Source organism: Rhipicephalus microplus, chromosome 4 (assembly GCF_043290135.1).
Source record: "Rhipicephalus microplus isolate Deutch F79 chromosome 4, USDA_Rmic, whole genome shotgun sequence".
Classification (NCBI taxonomy): Eukaryota; Metazoa; Arthropoda; class Arachnida; order Ixodida; family Ixodidae; genus Rhipicephalus; species Rhipicephalus microplus.
This window is the reverse complement of record NC_134703.1, coordinates 77,704,589-77,726,622: the sequence shown is the minus strand read 5'-3', so window position 1 is coordinate 77,726,622 and position 22,034 is coordinate 77,704,589. Positions and strand designations below refer to the sequence as shown.

The 22,034-nt window shown below is 44.9% G+C and overlaps 1 long non-coding RNA gene across 1 annotated transcript; it reads left to right on the top strand.

Moving 5' to 3' along the window:
- The first annotated feature begins 331 nt into the window (after positions 1-331).
- LOC142813941 (uncharacterized) lies at positions 332-19,663 on the top strand. The gene is made up of 3 exons (XR_012894748.1): positions 332-484; positions 2,340-2,558; positions 19,413-19,663. It is a non-coding gene; the product is annotated as an uncharacterized LOC142813941 (long non-coding RNA).
- The last annotated feature ends 2,371 nt before the right edge of the window (positions 19,664-22,034 follow it).

Below are 22,034 nucleotides of genomic sequence, written 5' to 3'. Positions count from 1 at the left end.
TATCAACCTAATTGTACAGCATTTTTTTTTCAGTGGATAGCATCTTGCATACTTCGCCATAGCTTATGCATGGACGAAAGCGCCACCGCCAGATATTGGGCACCCTGCCATCCTCGTATCAAGTGACATCAACGATCTGACCCATATACCGCCTCTGATATCGCGCCGTGTTCACGGACAAGGAGTATGGCGCCGTAAGCAGGGCAACGTCGTGTCCTTGGCCGATTGATTCACAGTGTAGACGGAGTGAGACAAACACACCGCGTCCTTCGGTCTGCTTTGCTATAAAGCAGGGTCTCCCTCTGCTGCGCACGCCTGCTGGTCACGTTATCACTGCGTTTAAACGAAAAGGCCAGAAGTAATATGGCAGCTTGTGTTGTTTCCTTCCGGCACTCTTGTTCGTTTAGGACAAACAACGCGCATGCGAGAGGCCGAGCGAGTGAGCATAAGTTGTCGGGCTCCCAAGAAGAAACGTCATTCGAAGGTACAGATCGAAAAACGTTGGCCCCATATCTGCATATTTCACTGCAAATGTCGTCGAAAAACGATATTTGGTGAAGATTTGGTGAATTGTATTCTGGAGGCGATGCGTTAGAGAGTCTCGATCCGTGCAGCAAAGACGAAAGAGCGCATCAAGGCACGTTAGACACGAGCGCTATCTGGCACTTGTCTTCCAAAACGAAGGAAGGCGTGCGGTCGCCTGTCTCGGAGGCGATAAGGTGTAGAACGCAAAGCGACGGGCAGGTGCCACCAACGTGTCATCTTAGCAAAGCGTTGGAAGCAGTTGCCTTTTTGAGCATCGCGTTGCATTGTCAGCGCAGTGTGATAAATGCTACGGTCCTTAGAATTACTTATGTATGCCTTTTATAGTATAAAGACACACATAGAAAATATTGACGTGTTGTTATGGTACCTCAAATGTGCGCACTAATTGCTTTTTTATTGACAATCGCACAAGTATGAACGCTGAAACTTGAGCAATATTGGTGGGCGCTGCGGGTGGGGTTGGCCGTTTGAGTTATGGTTTGGCGCGGTTTAAGGTATAGTTAAGAGCGGACAAACAGACAAATGTGAAGACAGACAGAAAACCAGACAGACGGACCAAAATTTTTGCGTGGAAGGTCCCCAAGAAAGACTATCGTATTTAAAAGAAGTGTCTTTACGGTCGTACAACATCTCTAGGCCGAAAGACAAGCACCGTTGCTCGTCGCAACGTCTTGTACAACAGGGTTCGAATTCAGAAGGTTTTTCGTTCAGTGTTCTTTCTCTTTGGCCAACCACCTTCGCTAATGATATGTATAGCGCGATTTCCTGTTAAAAACATTGCTTCTGTAATAACATTTTGTGAATATGGATTCAGAGCTCATTTTTGTTGTGCTCTACTTAAGAGACAACCTTAATGAAAACTGACAAATTATGAAGACAATGAAGGTACTCTGGGCGTTAATTGTATTGCTTGAATTGTATTGCGGTGATTACGATTTATAAGTGAAGAAATGTGAAGTGCGCGAAAAGACAGCTTGCTGCTGGCAAGGGCTCAACCTGCAATTTTCGCATAACGTTCCCGATGCGCCACCAATTGAGATACGGTGGCATTCGTCCCTACATCCACATTAACGGATATTTATGTGCGTTCAAACCTGTAGGAGTACTAATCAGCACCGATTGTAGCCATGACGGTGAGTGTGGAACATCCTTTTTGCGTACTGGCGTCACATAGCACGTAATATTTTTTTATGAGCACACTACTTTAAGGCATCAAGGGTGCCTATGTGACAAAACAATACTAAAACTGTACCAGAACCGTACAAATAACCTCCTATACTGTCCGTGGCTTTATTGTCTGTTTTCTTTCATAAGGCTGTGTCTAAGAACGAGGAACCGAGCTTTTAAAAGTCCCTTCTCTTCGTACATTCATTCAATAGAGTTGTATATACGCACGATGATATTCAATGACAGGCGGAAAAAAACACGAGCGAGTTATTCGTGGCCCACCTTTCAGCGTGGGACTCAGGCGTCTTCGCTAAGCTCGGCCGCAATGATGTTACTTGAACTGGTATAACATATTACGGTAAAAAAGAAATGGCCGAGTAGACCGAGACAAGAGGACAGAGCACTAACGGGAAGTTGGCGTTCTGTCCTCTTGTGTAGGTCTGTTCGGCCATTTCTTAATGCGCTATACTAGTTCAAGTACGATGAACGAACTCGCCCAACCTTCAACACTGGCGAATAATATTAGTGCAGCTTTTCCCGAGACAGAGAAGTAGCTATACTTTTCAGTCAAAATCAGGAAGCGTTTAAACGCTATTAGCCATGCATGACTTTTTTTCTATTTGCAGGGCCACAACTGCATATTGATGTTCTGTACGACAATCACAGCAACCAGCCGGAATATATACTTCCCCAGTATTCATCGTGCGATGAACGCCTGTGTACGCCCGTGAATGCATATATACACACTATACCGGTTCTAGTACATACCCATGCATTCGCCAACCAGCTTCTCTTGATGGTTTTGTAAGGCTCTACTAAGTGAAACTACACAGAAACCTCCGAAGGTGAGCAAAGGTCAATCTCTACAGTTTCTTCATCAGCCAGGCTTGTTATCAGGCGCGGCAAATCCACAGCTACGCGTTCAGATGATAGGCCCACTAGAGCAAAGTTGGATGAGCTCGACTTCTGACTTTTCTCATTCATGTCGATCTAGCGTGAACAAAGCTATACTTATACTGTTCGTTACTGGGCATAGTGATCCCCAGCTATTAGATTAAAGATCTGTCTCTGTGACATTTGCAACTGTACGGAGACAGTTTAACGCGTGGTCTGTTTTGCAAAGTACAATATCGGGCTGTTTGATGCATTGTTGTTGACATTTATTGCTGCCGCTTACGCGAACGCAATTGTCCTTGACAGTGCTATAGGGACAGGATAGTCGTCTCCAGACAAAGCAAGAGAAAAAAATTAATCTGCGACATACGGTACACGTGTACTGATGTTTTTAGGCGCCTTTGAGTCTCTTTTTTTCTTGGACAGAATGTTACTTGTGTGGGAATCACTTCTTCTTTTTCCTCTTTTATTTTTTTGCTGTGAGTCTTGAGCTTATAGACACACGTGGCGAGTATACCCGTGTGGCGCATCAGCTATGTAGGCGTCTATTAAGGATTGTACAGCAGCCCTTGATCACGGTCGAGTAAAAAAGTATCCTCGTAGCACGCACACTCCCGTATACTCGGCCAAGCGTGTATGATTGATGTTGGCAGCTTTATCTCTGTTAAAAACGAGCGTTTCTGCGACGTTGCGTCAGCACATGTTTTCAGAAACAAGTCTGGGAAGAAGCCTTTCTCGAATTTACAATCAGGAAAACACTGGACGGCTCAATACCTTCTCGGTGGTAATTAAAGGGGCAGTGATTATGCCTGCAGTTTTTCCTATATTACGGAGGGCCGTTTGCGGGGGCACTAGACAACAGTTGACTCACTGAATGAGTCAACTGCTCGTGTCTTTTGAATATTGATTCATGGTTTCCTCTAGCGAGACGTAACAAAACTTTATCCTCGTTCGTCGGTGCGCAAGAACTCCTGGCGCGTATGTGCCACAGAAAGTATACAAGCCTCGCTGTTCACCAATGGTCCACCGAAAATAAAGAAGTCGTCTGCGGAGGAAAATGTTTAGACTAGCTGCCTAACAGGGGCACAGCCGTAACTTTTTATTCATTTTTTTTGCGGGGAGGGGGGGGGGGTATTTCATCACACTTTATGAGTATTCGTGTAATAATAATTATAACTGTTACAGTTTAAAGTCCCCAAACTATGATATGATTATGATGGACGCCATGGTGAAGAATTCCGGAAATTTCGATCACCTGGGGTTCTTTAGCCACCAGGCTTTAGCCACCAGGGGCTTTAGCCACCAGATCACCTGGGGTTCTTTAAATACCAGCAAACAAGCCCCGAGCATATTCGCCTGCAGTGAAAATGCGACTGGCGCGGCCGAGTTAGATCTCACGACCTGCGAGTCAGCAGTCGAGACCATAACCACTAGACTACCACGGCGGGTTGCACATTCGTGTGTTGATATCTGTGCGTGTATTGAAGATTGAAAGATTTCGGAAAAATATGACCCCCCCATGCACCCCCCCCCACCACTTTCGCATGTGATGGTGAAAGGGCAAGGAGAAAATGGAGAAAGGGGATTTTTGTGACAGTTCAAAAAGGAGCGCTTCGCCGTTTGAAATAATCGGGTCGCCTTGGAACGCGTAGTTCTAAAGCGAGATTCAGTGAAGAAGTACACACTGTCGGGAGGCTAAGGAAAAGACTGAGCGTGATTCAACTGAATGTGTAGATATGCACCCGGGTGTGTAATTAGGTGCTACTCTGTACGGAGCTTCAGGTTTTAGGAACAATAACGAAAATGCAAACAGCTTTGCAATATAAATAAGGGATTGCTAAAAGATTGGTGGTGGAGAGGTAAGGAGAATGTATAAAAACAAATAGCAGAATAATTTCACCGCTCTTCTGTCTTGTTTATCTCATTTTTACTCACCGCTTCTATGTCTATTTTGTGAAATGGATGAAAAGAAGAAATAAAGTTTATTGAATGAAGACGGCCTGCCCCAAGGGGAGAAAGTCAGGCTGGGAATTCATGCTTTTTGTTTTCTGTAAGCAGAACAATTTAATTGAAAAATAAACATCCAAACAAATTTATAGATAATATTACGAGGAGTTTTCTTTTTGTTTTTCAAGTTCAGGGGCGCCCAAGTTGCGACCCCATCATAAAAAGGGGCGCACACAGCACCCATTAATACATACGCGAGGCAAGCCTTAGAACGACCGTGCACGTGTGATGCCTTCGTCTTGTCCCGTCTCGATAAATCTGCGATACACTTTAAGATATGTCGTACCAACAAGGCCAGAAGTCAGCCCCGCTGTATAATCATCACTGGTCTTCCAAAAGTGGAGAACGGACCACACGGGGATATTGATTTAACAAAAAAACAGATAACGAAGATAATCTGAAAAGCTATGTACACCCACGATCCTCCACGTCCAACAATGACCCCGTGGACACAGTCCATGGGCACATAAGCTGCCCTCGCACATTACCACGGATAAGTCTCTATGTAAAAATACTTTAGAGACTGTATTTCTGTTCCGTCATGAAAGCAGCCCACAGCGTGCTAGGACGGATTCCGAGAATCATAATAAAGTTTTTCCGTGCATCCATACATTCATTCGTTCATCCGTGCTCTTACAAAAAAAAAAACGCCCTTGACATCTGTAACACAATAAATAGGTATAGAGTGATGTCGTTTGCAAGCAGTAGATTTGACCAAAACAACTTCCGCGGCTTTACGTTCCAGAATCACAATATGGCTAAGAAGGACGCCGCAGTAGAGGGCTCCGGAAGTTTTGGCTATCCAACGTTCTTTTTACCATCTAGGTGCGGTCGTCACGGCCGGAATTTGATACCACGAGTATCGATAAATTGATTTATATGTGAGGTCTAACGCCCCAAAACCAACATAAGATTATAAGAAACGCCGGATACCTCGATCATCAGGTTAGCAGCAGAGCACCGTGAACACTAGACTATACACTGGCGGGTGGCAGTTGATTAGATACGCATCTACTAAATATCGTGAACATAAAAAATACGTGCACTAGCTGTATGTGCGCTGGGTTATGAGTGACCCCCTTACTGTGTTGTTTTAAATGCGAAGCATTTCTTAGCGAACTTCGGCGACATTGAGCGTGTCTATCTATCTATCTATCTATCTATCTATCTATCTATCTATCTATCTATCTATCTATCTATCTATCTATCTATCTATCTATCTATCTATCTATCTATCTATCTATCTATCTATCTATCTATCTATCTATCTATCTATCTATCTATCTATCTATCTATCTATCTATCTATCTATCTATCTATCTATCTATCTATCTATCTATCTATCTATCTATCTATCTATCTATCTATCCGGTTACGTTTGGGTGCTCTCGTGTTCACATCCTTTACTTGGCGTGAACCAAAATCAGCATTGGAGGCTAAGATGGTTTGACGAATATGACGCACGGGTCAGGACATGAATAATGTCACAATCCCGTCACGTACGTCGTCAAACACTTCCCGCCAGACAGTGGTTCATACCCAAAGGCGGGTATGTGCCACTAGTATATGTGCGGGTAAGTGCAACAAGTGATTGACGCTTAGTGTCTACACAGGAATGACGAGAACACACATGGACTATTTTAAGGCGTGAGCGTTAAGCAATACCCGACATCGGTAGCGTCGACCTAACGAAGGCCCATGCCAGTGTTAAAAAAGACCTGACATAGGCATCGTTGTCCCACCCCGGAATGCAAATAATAAATTTCAGGGTCCCAGCAGGAATCTAACCCAAGCATTCTGCGTGGCAATTAAGCATTTTTCCACAGAGCTACGCCAGGTCTCGGAACTACTTTTCAAATAGACGCTAATGTTCGTGAAACGTCAATAGTAGTTGCAGTGATGCCTACCTAATTTTATAAACATTACTTATGTACTCCTTTCATGCAGCTGTTACGTCGGGTAAACGTCAATTGTGGTTAGGTGCCATGCGCTGAGGCTGATTTATGTGTCAGTGTCTAGGGCCAGCATCTTTGCGAGCATCAGCGCTTCATACCAGCTTCTGGTGTTGCTAATACGCATGTTCCAGTTGACATCGTTGTGCAAGTGCAAACACCTGGCTATATAAGCATCTGAAACGCTTCAACATATGTTTTTGTGTTGAACATTTGTGCATGCATTTACTGTCATTTTATGACGTGTCGCTCAACAAAAAATTGCGTCGCGGTCGCTTCCCTCCACATGCTTCGCATAACGTCGATTCCCAAGTACGTGAGATCTGTCGATTTTTTAGATGCGGAAGCATCTTATACTCGCGCCTTGTAGTGCGCCGTCCGCGCCGTCCGCACCGCTTCTCGAACATTCGACAGCTGACGCGCGCGCATGCGCCGTCGCGCCGTCGCCCACCATCTGTGCCGCGCGCGCTTCTCCTTCGAGAACATTCGACAGCTGACAGCGCATGCGCCGTCGCGCCGTCGCCATCTGTGCCGCGCGCGCGCTTCTCCTTCGAGAACATTCGACAGCTGACAGCGCATGCGCCATCGCGCTGTATATATACTCAAGGTCGGCGCTCGCTCGCTCAGTTGCCGCTCGTCGGTTGGTTTGTACGGCGCGTCGACGACCAAGGTCGCGGTGAAATGAATTCCAACGAATCCACAAACACAATGATCGACGTCCCTTCGACCAGCGCCGCCCTTTCGCATACGTGTGTACGTGTTCACTCATTTAACACCCCCTCGTACAACCACGTTAACCAATTTAGCCATCGACCCAAGTAAGTCGCAATTTAACACCCCATTTCACAACCACGTTAACCAATTTAGCCATCGACCCAAGTAAGTCACACTTTAACACCCCGTTAACCAATTATATGCTCCGCATCCTCCTCAGTGTTCCCCCAAGGGAAGCTGCGGGCAATTTTTTTTATACAGCCGTCACGTCAGGTTAACGTCAGATGTGGTTAGTTGCCATGTGCTGAAGTTGATTTATGTTGCAGTGTCCAGGGCAAGCATCTTCGCGAGAATCAGCACCTAATATCAGCTTCTAGTGTTGCTAATATGCATTTTCCAGTTGGCATCGTTGTCCAAATGCAGACTTTTGGTTATATAAACATCCTTAACTCTTTAACATACATCTGTGTGCGCGACATTTGTACACTAATTAAGCGTCCCTTCATGACGTGTCGCCGAATAAAAAAATTGCAACATGGTCAGCTTTCTTCCGCATGCTTTGCATAACGTGGATTTCCAGGTGCGTGGGATATGCCGAATTTTCATTCGGTTTTGGTTGTGCGTGTGCATTGTGCTTCAATTTTTGTGAATTGTTTTCTTGATTACTTGTTGGTTCATTAACGATTTGATAATGTATATATACCTTGATACGATTCGCCCTACCTGTCCATGCTCTCAAAACTAAAAAAAAGAAAGAAAGAAGCAAAGCTAGCATTACGTAACCAGAAACTGGGCATGACGCGTAGCTGGTGATCGTGTCTTCTATTAGACCAGCAGGTATGAATAATCAGGGCCATCAGGTATGGGACCATAAGGCATGAAGAACAGAAAAAGTGCCACGTGGCCACTGGCTATAGATCTGTTTCCCGACAAAACGTATACCTTCATGAATTCCACAGTGAGCTCACTCTCGAAAACAGTGGCGCACAAGATGCGTCGGCACATGAAATCACTGAAACGCCTCCGCGCTACGACGCCTACGAAGTAGAGCCTTCTTTGTACTGCAAGTTCATTTGTTCATTTTCTTGATGCCCCTAAGGGAGGAAAAAAATCTTCCGCGTTATGGTCGAAGAGATTTAACTCCTTTTTGCGTGTCAGTTCAAAGAGCAGGTGCTTGACTAGAATCTGAACAGTGCGTGTGCGTATATTATGACGTCAGCCGTACACGAGTTTGGAATTATGAATGCGTATATACGAACATATGATCTATTTCAAATAATGTTAGCGAATGCAGGTCACTGCAAAAGAAATTACTTTGAATATATACGTGCGGTCGCGCGATTATCACGCGTGTCGGTGGTGGATCACGTAATTTGAGATTAAGGGGCGAAAGTATACTGTTAGTAAAAATTTTAGCCATTGCTAGACTTTCATGTCCAAAAACCACGTTACGACGTAAGAGGGACGCTGCAGTGGAGGAGATTGGAAATTTATACCACCCGTGGTTCATAAACATGCACTTGAATCGAAGCACATGGGCCGGTTTTCAATAACATGACTTTGGGTCAGCACTTAAGCACCACAACCACAATACTGGCACGGCCGGCATCACCAATGTGTTTTCGAGTAACTGAAATGAGTATACAGGCAGTAGATTCTGAATCATACTTGTATGTCGAGGGGTCGAGCGTGGGGCTGTGGATAATAGTACCATCAGCAGTCGCCACTTCGCTTTATCAACAAGCTTCAGTTTATGCATGAATTACCGCGTAAAGACCCATAGCAGGCCGTGTGACCACGTCTGGTAGAACTACGGTGTCGGTCTCTCTATATTCTTAACAATAATAAAAGAAACAGTGGTCGAAACGGCCGACTGCTTGCTCTAGACAAGAGTAATTCAGACCTAGCGAAAACCTTGAAACCGTGATACATATATCACGGCAGAAACGCTCAGAGGTTTTCCAATGTCTAAATGCTGACCTGGCACTCGGTGTTTGGTCCTGGGAGTGAAATAAGGCTGAGCGGAGACATGCATGAGAATAATTATGATGATGAAGATGGCGGCGGAAAACGTAAGCAGCCGAACACCCTTCAATGTTTAAATTTCCAGCCACTTTCGTGAAAGAGCACCTTCATGAGTTTAAGGCATCACACCGACGCCACGGTTCCAGCTAAAGTTGTGATGCAACTTTTCTTTCAGTAAAAATTTCCAGTAAATATGTGCGACAAATGCTCTTTCTCTAATCAAAATGAAACACGTCTTACGAAATAGATTTCGTTCATCTGAGTACAAGGGCACGAGCGCTTCGTAATTCATACTGATACATAACAGCCGCTAAACACGGCTGCATGAAAGAGGAGGACGAAGTGAGTTTTAGTTTGATGCTGGTCTGGCGCCATCATGCTCGTCGAGTTCTGTGCGCCGTAAATAGATCATTAAACCAGTTACTCGTAACATTATTGGTGGAGGTGCGAGGTATCAAGATGCGAGTCGAATGTGCCTTTTCGCCCACATTCGACTCGCATCTTGATCGTTTGTCAGCTATTCTGGACGTTTTTCGTCGAGCCGGGCTCCAGCTTAACGCCTCCAAGTGCCACTTCGCTCGTCGTCGAATTTCCGTGCTCGGTCACCTTGTCGATGCCCAAGGCGTGCGCCCAGACCCAGAGAAAATTCGCGCAGTCACGAACTTTCCCGTTCCGAGGACCACAAAGGATGTCCGCAGTTTTGTGGGGTTGTGCTCATATTTCAGACGCTTTGTTAAGGACTTTGCGACCATTGCACGCCCCCTCACAGACCTCTTGAAGAAAGACGCCTCGTTTATCAGGGGCCATGACCAAGCGTCATCGTCTTCGCAACTTACGACACTGCTTACAACGCCACCAATCTTGGCTCACTTTTATCCATTAGCCCCAACCGAGGTTCACACGGACGCCAGTGGACACGGCATAGGAGCTGTGCTATTGCAGCAACAACGGGGACACGACCGTGTTATAGCCTACGCAAGTCGATTGCTATCTCCAGCCGAGCGCAACTATTCCATCACGGAGCGCGAGTGCCTCGCCCTTGTATGGGCAGTCGCCAAGTTTCGTCCATATACCTGTACGGGCGCTCATTCCGTGTTGTCACGGATCATCACGCGCTCTGCTGGCTAGCCTCCCTGAAAAACCCGACGGGACGTCTCGCTCGTTGGGCTCTACTCCTTCAAGAGTACACGTTCTGTGTAATGTACAAAACAGGACGATTACATCAGGATGCGGATTGTTTATCCCGCTACCCTGTTGACGAAGCAACCAATACTGACGATATCATGGACGTTTTTTCCGTGTCGCAGCTGATGAACATTGGCGAAGAGCAACGTCGGGATGCTTCTTTACGAGCCATTATTGACAAACTGGAGTCAACGCCTCGCTACCCGTCCCTACGAATGTCTTTGGTAAAAGACAGGATCCTATATAGCCGTAACCTCGATTCCTTCAGATCAGACTTACTTCCTGTCACCCAGCGCACCTGCGTTCCACTGTCCTGCATCAACTTCATGGCGCTCCCATGACGGGCCATTTGGGCGTTTCTCGCACATACGATCGGGTACGACGTCGGTTTTTTTTGGCCTGGACTTTCCCGCTCTGTTAGACGCTATGTCGCCGCTTGTGAGCTCTGTCAGCGTCGCGAAACGCCGTCGGCCCTCCCAGCCGGCTACCTTCAGCCGATCGACGTTCCCAACGAGCCTTTCTTTCGAGTTGGTCTCGACCTGTTGGGCCCTTTTCCACTCTCCACAGCCGGAAATAAATGGATTGCTGTTGCCACGGACTACGCAACGCGGTACGCAATCACACGAGCACTACCGACCAGCTGCGCTACCGACGTTGCGGACTTTCTGCTGTACGACATAATATTAGTGCACGGTGCTCCCCGTCAACTTCTCACCGACCGTGGCCGCACGTTCTTATAAGCTGTCGTTCATGGAATCCTGGGATCTTGCCATACAATATTTACTACTTCGTACCATCCTCAGTCAAATGGCCTCACTGAGCGCCTTAACAGGACCCTAACCGATATGCTTGCCAAATACGTTGTGCCAGACCACCAGTATTGGGACATTCATTTGCCGTATGTGACGTTCGCCTACAATTCATCTCGTCACAACACTGCCTGCTATTCGCCCTTCTATCTACTATATGGCCGGGACCCAACTCTACCCTTAGACACTTTACTACCTGCGGCCACTGAATATGCTGGGGAATCCATTGCCCACGCCGACCAAGCGCGCCAAGTCACCCGTAACCGTCTACAGGCTTCACAGGCGCGCCAACAACAGCTCTACAATTCTCACCATAGGGACGTGCACTTTTCTCCGGGTTCTCTCGTGCTCCTCTGGTCACCTACTCGGCGTGTGGGACTGTCTGAAAAACTGTTGTCGCCCTACACTGGACCATTCCGTATCGTACGCCAAGTGACAGACGTCACGTACGAGAGTGTTCCGACCGATCCAGCAAAGTCATCGTCAGCTCCGAGCGACACCGTTCACGTGGCTCGGCTAAAGCCCTATTACCCCCCTTCGACATCATCTGCGTAAATTTGGCACCGGGACGGTGCTTCTACCGCCGGGGGTTATGATACATAACAGCCGCTAAACACGGCTGCATTAAAGAGGAGGACGAAGTGAATTTTTGGTTGATGCTGGTCTGGCGCCATCTTGCTCGTCGAGTTCTGTACGCTGTAAATAGATCGTTAAACAAGTTACTCGTAACAATACGATCGCTGCGCCATTCATAGAAAAAAGTGGACCAAACAAAAAAGCCCAAGAAAAACAATTTGTAATGATTCGAGCCGTGTAGTGGCTCCTTTTAATTAATAACAAGCAGTTCTGACATCCTGCCATTTCAAGACAACAGAGATAATGAACGTTCTTTACAGCGGCCTCGGTGTCATGGGCGGGCCTGTTGGCCGGAAAGACGCGTGTTCGACATCAGCCACTGTGACTGCAGTTTTCATGGAGGCGGAATGCTACAGTCTCATGTATTGCACGATGTCATTGCACGTTGAAGAACACCAGGTGGGCCGAGCTATCCGGAGCCCTGCATTGTGGCATCAGTGTCATAGCTCGAGTCGTGTTAGAACGTAAACCCCATGAAATTTTCTGACCAGCCAATTTTCTGCCATAAGACTGCGAATTATACGAAACACGCTCTATAACAACGACAGAAAGAAGAGACGAGAGTGTCGGCTGGTCGTGGACGTTTGGGATCTGTCCACGACCCGCAGTCCTCGGCACTTCATGACCTTCAGCAACGACTCCCCAATGTCGTCCAGATTTTGTCGCACGCTGTATTTGTGAAGTGGAGGGATACTTGGGCTGCTTCTACTCCCCCATACCATACGGTACACGGTGTTCGCATTCTTCGGGCGGAATGTGCAGTTCACGCTGAATTTCCCAGGGTACAGTGCGTGGAGTGTAGTGTGCGATGTGGTTAGGCGCCTGTCTGGAAGCCACTGCTCATTCTCAAATCAGCTCTCTGTGAGAAAGCAGCGCCACTGCTTCCCGTAGTGAAAGAGTGCTTCCCGAGTGAAAGACCCATACAGTGTTTACACTCAATTTGTATTATTTGATGCTAATAAACCTCAAACGTCGAACTTCAGACCCCCATCAAAACATTTGCTGTACAACCTTGCATCACACTTCACGAAGCCGTCACACTATTTATTTTAAAATTAGTCTTTACTATGTGATAGCGTAGTACCTCTCATAAAGCAAAGCCTCTTTACAACGAGGACAGGGGCATACTCAAGATGATACAAGATCCGCAGTTACCTAATCTTCATCCTATACTACACGGGCCTATCGGTATTATTCACTCGCCTCTACTTCGAGAGTCTGTTTTGCAGTCGACGTCACGTCTGTGAGACCCAAGGTGAAGCGGCCGCTATGCCCTAATTGCAGATTTTTTTCTTGTCATTTTTGTTTCTTGGTCGGCAGGCTGGCAGGCAAAACAGGTGAGTCGGGACAGCGGGGACTTTCATTTCTCTATGTTTTACGTATATGATCACCATTCCTGACCTTCCGGCTTCGTTCTTACTTCATTCGAAACCGCGACCGACGAACTGACGTCAAACAAACGGGACCAAATCATTGCTCCGACGAGTTTCACTAATCGATTCCACGTTCGCATTACATAACAGTTCGCAATCCTGAAACGCGACAGAGAACGCTCGAAGCACGGGAAAACATTTGGCAGGAATGTGGGAGAGCTGCCAAACGAGGCAGTCCACTTCATTTAAATAACTCAACAATACTAAAAAAACATGGCGCGAAGCTATGGCATTAAATGGTCGGAAGATCGTTCATAGGCCTCACGTCACAAAAATGACCGATCTCCTATACGAATGGCGACGCCTTTTTCGGTTGCTTTGTTGCACGTTTGTATGTTTGGCTTTCCTTCTATCTGATTGCCAAGCTCTGTCGCTTCTATATATTTTTTTCTATCTCTCTCATTTTTTTGTGGCAAGCTCTCGCTTCTTCCGCACACAGTTCCTGCCGAACCAGACTGGTTGCGTCTACAAAAACAACCGACCTCTCTCATAGTGACGTCATACCGTGGCCTGCGTAGCTCGCTAGTGTAACTGCATTCGCTTAAAGAACGCCACAACCGTTTTGAAAGTTCAACGAGAGAGTGAAGCATCATGGACTCACGCTCTCACAAATTCGAAGGTGAGGCAGCCTTTTCATCTGCCATCACTTTTTTTCTCTGTTATATAGATCATTACTTCCGCCCGAGGTAATTTACGTTCAGTTTCGCCATGTCTCCTCACCATCGCAATTATAAGTGTAGTTTTCCTTCCCTCGGATAATTATAGGAGAGAATTAAAGAGAAAAATAAAGAAAAGAAAGGTGGTTATGGTGATAAAACGTATACGCTTGGATGATTCGCGACACGTGCGTGTTTCGCACGTGCGATCAGGCGATGATACGAGTGATGCCCACACTTACCGCCCACTTTCTTTACGCGCCTGTCGTGCGTTTGTCATTTCTCGGAACGTTGCAGAGGCCAAAAGCGCTTAGAATATGCAATAGTCGAAGAGGCTTCTCAGAACACAACACCCTCTCGTCACGGTCGGTGTTGCGCCTATCCAGATGGTGAGTCGTTGTTTTTTATGTTGACTCAGATCTCAACTGAAAATAAAGTTTTTTTTTGTTTACGGTGAGCTTAGTCACGTTGACCTTGTTGTTGTCCTTCGCCACAACGGGGTTCCTTTCAAAAACAGGAAAAGCGCGAAAAGCAAATTGGTAGGCCGGCGTATTGTTAACATTGACACGCTTCCTATGAGCTCGGAACATAGTCGTGACCGCCAAGCGGCAAAAGTGGTAAGAAATAGGCAAGATGTATTGGAGTTCACCGTATAACGCAGTGCGTGCAGAGGCTATTGCAATTTGCTCGGTTATTTTTTTTCCTGTGTGCCGTTGGCCTTCACGCCCCGCCGTCGTGGTCTAGTGGCTAAGTACTCGGCCGCTGACCCGCAGGTCATGGGATCGAATTCCGGCTGCAGCGGCTGCATTTTCGATGGAGGCGAAAGTGCTGTAGGCTTGTGTGTTCAGATTTGGGTGCACGTTAAAGAACCCCCGGTGGTTGGGATTTCCGGAGCTCTCCAATATGACGTCTCTCATAATCATATGGTGGTTCTGGGACGTCAGACCCCAGATATGAATCAATCAACTCTTCATTATGTATTGCCACAAAGGAAACACTGGTAGAGTACTACTCCTGGTGAGTTAGGTGACTGGTCAGTGTAATGCGCATTTTCATCTTGATGGAAGACAGCTTAGACAGAAAAAGTGAAAGAAGTTTGTCATCTGTCGGACGAATAAGTGATCCATTATCCTCCAAGCAGAATCGCACAAAACAGTCATTTGATTCAGTGCCCGTATTTTGAGTAAAATAACTAAATGTATATATATAGTTATTTAAACAAAGGTATGCTTCTGACATGCTATAGTGCTAAATATGGTCTCAGTGTTCACCCTGCGTATATCAATCATGTCGGTGAAGTTTATTAATTTATTACGTGATTGACTTGAAAGCTAGAAAAGATGTCTTTTTCTTTGGTATCTTTGGGCTCATAAATAATGAAAGAGCAGTGCAAAAGATAGAACATCCCAAAAAATGGACGACACAGCCATCAAGAAGTTTATTTGCCAAAATACCAAGCACATACTTCTGCAGTCTATGACAAACTTGCAGGAAGGAACAGTGAAAAGGTTAAAAAATGTAAAATAAACAACCTGCTGGCGTTATCACTGCACACAATGCGCATTGCGCGTGAAACTGAATGAATAATATTCAATTTAATTAATTGAACTCGGAAGGCCAATAGATTGCATTCGAGAACCCTGCGTCAAGCAGCTTCGCATCAACCCTTCTCAAACATTAGGGCGAGCAAACAAACACATTTGGGATGGAACCAGCATGCCTCACATGAAGTTGTTCGTGAGAAAACACTATTCCTCACGCTTCTCGAACGTTCCAAATCACGCGCGTCCGAGTATTCGCTTGCTATTGTTTGGGATGCGCATTGCGTAATGAAAGTGCTTGAAGTGTTTATAGGGCATCTTTTTCTCGGAGCTATCAACGTAATATAGATTGCCCATTGGAGACTGTGCAAAGCGAGGAAGAACCATTTCGTGCTTGAAACGATACCTATACATCACAACCGTAACTCGTACTTATGAGCACTCCTGATGAAGTCAAACAGTACGACCCTTGCGAAGCCAACAAGCGCATAATAGGCAGGCCTGATGTCGGCTGGGCTTCGGTTTCGTAACACCACAGACAGTTACGTAAGTGACAGGTTCACACTAGAAGTACAGTCTTCAAGAGCACAGGAAGCTCTTTTTCACCCCAAGGTCATGCAAAAGCTACGAAGCGCTAAAAACGCTGAAACAGTCGCGTTTTAATTCCGCCTTCCTCGTACAGGTAAAAGTCAACAGAGCCGTGTGCAAACATGGTATTTCAACTGACTAGCTTCGCTTTTTTTTTCCCTTATGTCCATTTTTCTCGCAGGAAAGCTAGTTGTATAGTGTTATTTGCTTTTTATAATGAATGAAGGCTAGGAGTGGATGATGAAAATAAGAAATGTGTAATTATAAAGTTCTGAGACAGCTGGCTCGACAAACTGCACCGACAGAGTGAAACCGAAGTGTAACTCGCAGTCAAAAATTACCAAGTCAAAACTGCGAAGTTCGACGTTTGTGATACGAACGAGTGAGGCATAGTGGCATACCGTGTGTTAGATAGATAGATAGATAGATAGATAGATAGATAGATAGATAGATAGATAGATAGATAGATAGATAGATAGATAGATAGATAGATAGATAGATAGATAGATAGATAGATAGACGGACGGACGGACGGACGGACGGACGGACGGATGGACGGATGGATGTATGGATGGATGGATGTATGTATGGATGGATGGATGGATGGATGGATGGATGGATGGATATGATTATTTATCACCGAATAAGCTGAATAAGCTGATGAATAAGCTGAACGCAGGAAGTTAGCAAGCTGGCATGAAACAGCTTTGCTTGTGCTTGAAAAAAAAAACCGCAACATATCCACGAGGTGAATGATGACGAGTGGGGCGAAGTGGATGGACAGGCGGATGGACGAATGGACAGACGCACGGACGGATGCACTAAAGCAATGATGAGCTGACGGACACTTCACCCCACTGTCGTTCAGTCCGTGGATATGTTGTGACAGTTTTGATATTCGAGGACCAAACGAAAAAAAAGCAACAATGAGAAGAAAGCAAATGGTTTTAACGTTATAAGTTGTAGCGCGACGGAAATGAATGCATCACGTGCTCACACGTATTATTTTTCTATTGTCACATAATTCGGTCGGACCCGCCACCGTGGTGTATATAGAGGCTAAGACACTCGGCTGCTGACCCAAAGTCGTGGGATCGAATCACCTGCGGCGGTCGCATTTCCGATGCAGGCGAAAATGTCTGAAAATGCGAAAATGCGTGTGCGTATATTTAGGTGGACGTAAATAGACTCCAGGTGGTCGAAATTTCCGGAGCCTTCCACTACGGCCTCTCTCATAAGCATATGGTGGTTTTGGAACGTCAAATCCTAGCAATTATTATTTTATTCGGTGGGAAGTACGATAAAATGCAACAAAGGTGTCACATCTAACTTTAGCCACTGCCTATTTGTCTAACCGGGTGAGCATTAACATATTATTAGAGAGACAGGGAGAAAGCACACACAGTAAAGGCAGGGAGGTTAACCATGACGAGCGTGTGGTTTAAGGTTGTTTACTGAAAAGAGAGAAGAAAATTAAACCATTACAACTACACCTTCATAAGCATACGAGATAATGTAATGTGTTACGATGACCGTGAAGTGTGACTTTGGTACGTGCTTTCTCCTCTCTCTCTTTTTCCATCTTTAAATAGACCTTACATACTTTCCTTGTGTAGGGTAGCATAAAAGTACTCTTCGACTGGTTAACATCAGTGCCTTTTCTTTCCTTCGTATTCCTACCAACCTTCCTTGTAGGAAAATCCTATGAATAAGCTTGCATCGCAGTGATTCTCGTAGGGTGCGTCAATAAAAACGGCAATTGTTCGACACAGAATTAAAGGCGGTCGCATTGCCTGGTACCCTTTAAACAGGGCAGCGATGCTTCGGTGGCTTTCTCCACTGATTAAATTGAGTACAAGGTGTATTTTTTGCTTGATTCGTAAGACGCTCTGTCGTGCATGAGGTGCATCAAAGGACGTCGTCAGAAAAACCACGGACAACAATTAAAAAAAAGCGTCATTACGTTGTGCTTCAATAAGAAGGTGATGTGAAGTGGGGAATCGTAAACAGTACAAATGAAGTGTAATAAATAAATAAATACATATATATATATATATATATATATATATATATATATATATATATATATATATATATATATATATATATATATATATATATATATATATATATATATATACTACCCCGCCGCGGTGGTCTAGTGGCTAAGGTACTCGGCTGCTGACCCGCAGGGCGCGGGATCGAATCCCGGCTGTGGCGGCTGCATTTCCGATGGAGGCGGAAATGTTGTAGGCCCATGTGCTCAGATTCGGGCGCACGTTAAAGAACCCCAGGTGGTCGAAATTTCCGGAGCCCTCCACTACGGCGTCTCTCATAATCATATGGTGGTTTTGGGACGTAACCCCCCCATATATATATATATATATATATATATATATATATATATATATATATATATATATATATATATATATATATATATATATATATATATATATATATATATATATATATATATATATATATATAGACAGAGAGAGAGAGAGAGAGTTTGTTATTACCATGGCCGACACTGCCACACAAATAAGGCACTGTATACTGTGTGATTGCCAATCTCTCCACCTAACGGAGTGTGAGGGAACACTGGTATCATGCTTGAGCTGTCACTTTTCATTAATTACACTCGAGTATTCATGCCACGAGGTATTGTTAGGAGATAACGACTCTTCCGCTCCAGCACCTTGATGTATACAACGCACGCGCAGACTTGAACGTTTCATGTACGATGCAGGTACGCAGGGATCGCCTCGTAAATGTCTGTATACCTGCCAAGCTCAGGAAAGGTGTAACAGGAACACGGTCGTAAAACTGAACACTGGCGTGAGTGGTTGCGACAGCGGCTGAGACGCTAGCATAAGTACTCTTTACGACCATGATTTACACGTACAAAACGGGGCGACTATATACGCGGTCGAAATTACACCCCTGCGAAACGCTTGCGTAATAAGCGCGAAGAGACGCGCAAATTTGCGAAGGAGACAGCGTTTGAAGGCCAAGGCTGAATGGAAAATGAGAAGCGATGTTATACACGCATGGACAGGCGATCGGACAGTCCGCATTTATAAGCGTGAATCATTCATCGCGCATCGTTCGTCGGGGGCTGTCTGCTCACTGATAGTCGCTCCTTTGCGAGTCGCTGCAACATCGAGTGACGCACATTCGACAAAAAAGCGTCATGCTCATTTGCATATTCACTTAATTCCGCTTACTCGTGCTTTTTTTTCTCTCTGTGACGCAGGTTTTTACGGTGCCGATCGGAGGGAAGCCGGCCGTTGACAGTCGCTATGGATAAAAAAAATAATGAAGAAGGAAAAGGCAAACCGCAACGCCTGCAGATGCGCCTGCAGACTCTACGCCTGCAGATGTGTCAGTCAAAACGAAGTTCTCGTCTTGGTGCCAGCTCAAGGACTATTAAGTTTACCTCTTGTAGAGGACGCTGGTTGAACAATTCTCTTCGTGTTCGTAAAGACAACGCGCAATGAAAACTCTCGCCATGTGTGTTCTGCTTCGCCTGTGCGCTAGTACCGAAATTTCCGGTGGCGGCGGGCCGGAGTTTCCACCTTTGGCGGCGGCGTTGCAAGGTGTCGATGGCGCGGGCTCAATCGGATCGGCGGCGGTGTGGCATAGAGAGGAGGGGGCAGGGGGCAGGGGGGGGGGGGGTATAGCAACTTGTCTCTTGAATTTTGATTTAAAATAACCTGTTTCCCCGAAACGGTGAAGCAGTTAAAGTGCCAGCAACATGGTGCAATGCTACGTATATACAATTATTGCTGTTTCAGTTTTCGAGACATAGCAGGTGTAAATAAAAATGTTGAGCACCTTGAAATTGCAGCTTAAGAAAAATACGTGCTCATCAATTATTTTTCCCAATTGCTCAGGGCCGAGTCTGCGCTGATGCCCATCGAGCTCATTCCACAAATGCGCGTTCTGCAGAAAAACAAACAACAAACAAAATAAAACGAAAACAATTCTGAATTTATTTATGAGCCCGAGATATAGATGATTAAATCAGCCGGTACGGTGTGCAGAAGATGCAACGAAGGATATGGGTCCCGGGACACTCAAACTAGTGTGAACTAGCTTATCTATGCAGGAAAATGATTCTATTGCAAGTGCGCCTACGTTCGACAGGGGCTGCAGTGATAAAACTTGCACATGTGAAGTAGGCGAGAAACGCCTGTCATAGTGACAAAATTTAAGCAGAATTGCTTTTTTTAAAGCAGATTATAATAAAGTTTTGCAATGTTTGCGGTGAGACGACCAAACAACTAATGCATATTCGAGTGCAACCAAATTCATTCACTGTCCGTCAGCATTATTTTTCCACGTTGCTTAACGTGCGTCGAAGACACCGAAGTTTTCGAAAAGCTTGTTGCTGAATGCCAACATGCGTGCGCCGTTTTAAATTTTCTGTGAGAGTTACACCAATGTCTATAGACTACGTAACATCTAAGACATATACCTTCATTCCTATATATAAAGTGAAATGACTGTTCCTTATTTGAAAGGTCGTCACTACAGTTTCTTTGAAGTTTGCCAAGTTTACCTATTATTACACAACGACGAAAGTAAGAACACTATTCAGCGCATCCTGATATTGAAAATTAGAGATTGTTCTACAGATAATGCAGTCATCTGCATAGATTCCAAGTTTAATATGAGTATCACCAGCAACTTGATCTCCGTCATTTATATAAATAATAAACAAAAACGGACCAAGCACGGAGCCTTGAAGCCCCTTCCTGATGTGATATGTAGGTCAGATGACTTCGCGTAGTTAAACGTAACAACCTTTGAGCGCTACAGCAACTATATCTGCTATTGAATCAACCAGCTTGTTGCTGCCAAAAAAGTTGTAATTAAGTTAAATGTTCAGCATGGCAAACCATGTCAAAGACCTTTGAATACTGAATAAATACAACATCAACCTGTTTTCGGTCGTCAAGAAAAGAAGCAATGTCGTGCGTAAATTGTAACAGTAGTATAGCCAGCACAAAAGCCACGTGAGGGTTCTGAAAGAATGTTACGTGTATTTAGGTGTTCTACAATCTATTTGCTAGTAATATGCTCTGAAAGTTCAGAGCTGGTAGACAGCAAAAATATTGACCCATAATTTGGCATCATTTGCTTGTTTTCGGACCTATTAAATACCGGCATGACGTCTGCTAATTTCCACAACTGGTGAACTGCTGTAGAGATTATTGATTATTTAAATCTTACAATAAGATAGTCAGCACGCCATTCTGAATACTACTTTAGAAACATATGTGGAATACCGTCTGGGCCGAACATAGTTTTGAAACCTCAAGATCATCATGTTAAAAATGAAGTTATGTACACCAGAGGAGCTTCATTTAAGATTAGAACGACCAGGTAGTCTGCTGTACGCAAAAGATGAAGGAGTGGTGCTGTTATTGGTAGACAAACAACATATCTGAAGTAATTATTAAAGGTATTTGCTATAGCTTCAGGATTAGTGGGAAATTGGCCATCAAGAATAAATGATGAGAGCGTAGACGTTGCAGAACAAATTGACCTCTCGAACCTGGATGATTTTTTTTCTCATGTGTAGCGGAGCTAGGCATTGCTAAAGTAGTAGATCTTGGCCTCTTGATTTCAGCTTCTAATTTATTTTTCAGTGCATTAAAAAAGAAGCATTATCATACACTTGGAATGACGATTCTTATATAACCGCTTTATGCGAGGAGTGAGATGGATTATAGCTCTATGGTAGCATGAGTGGCTTGAGTTATATTTAATATATATTGCGGCATATACTTCGATATGCATTATCCCAAAACTCAAGGAGCGCATCTACATTGCAAAATTCGCTGAAAAATTCAAATTCCTCAAAAGATGA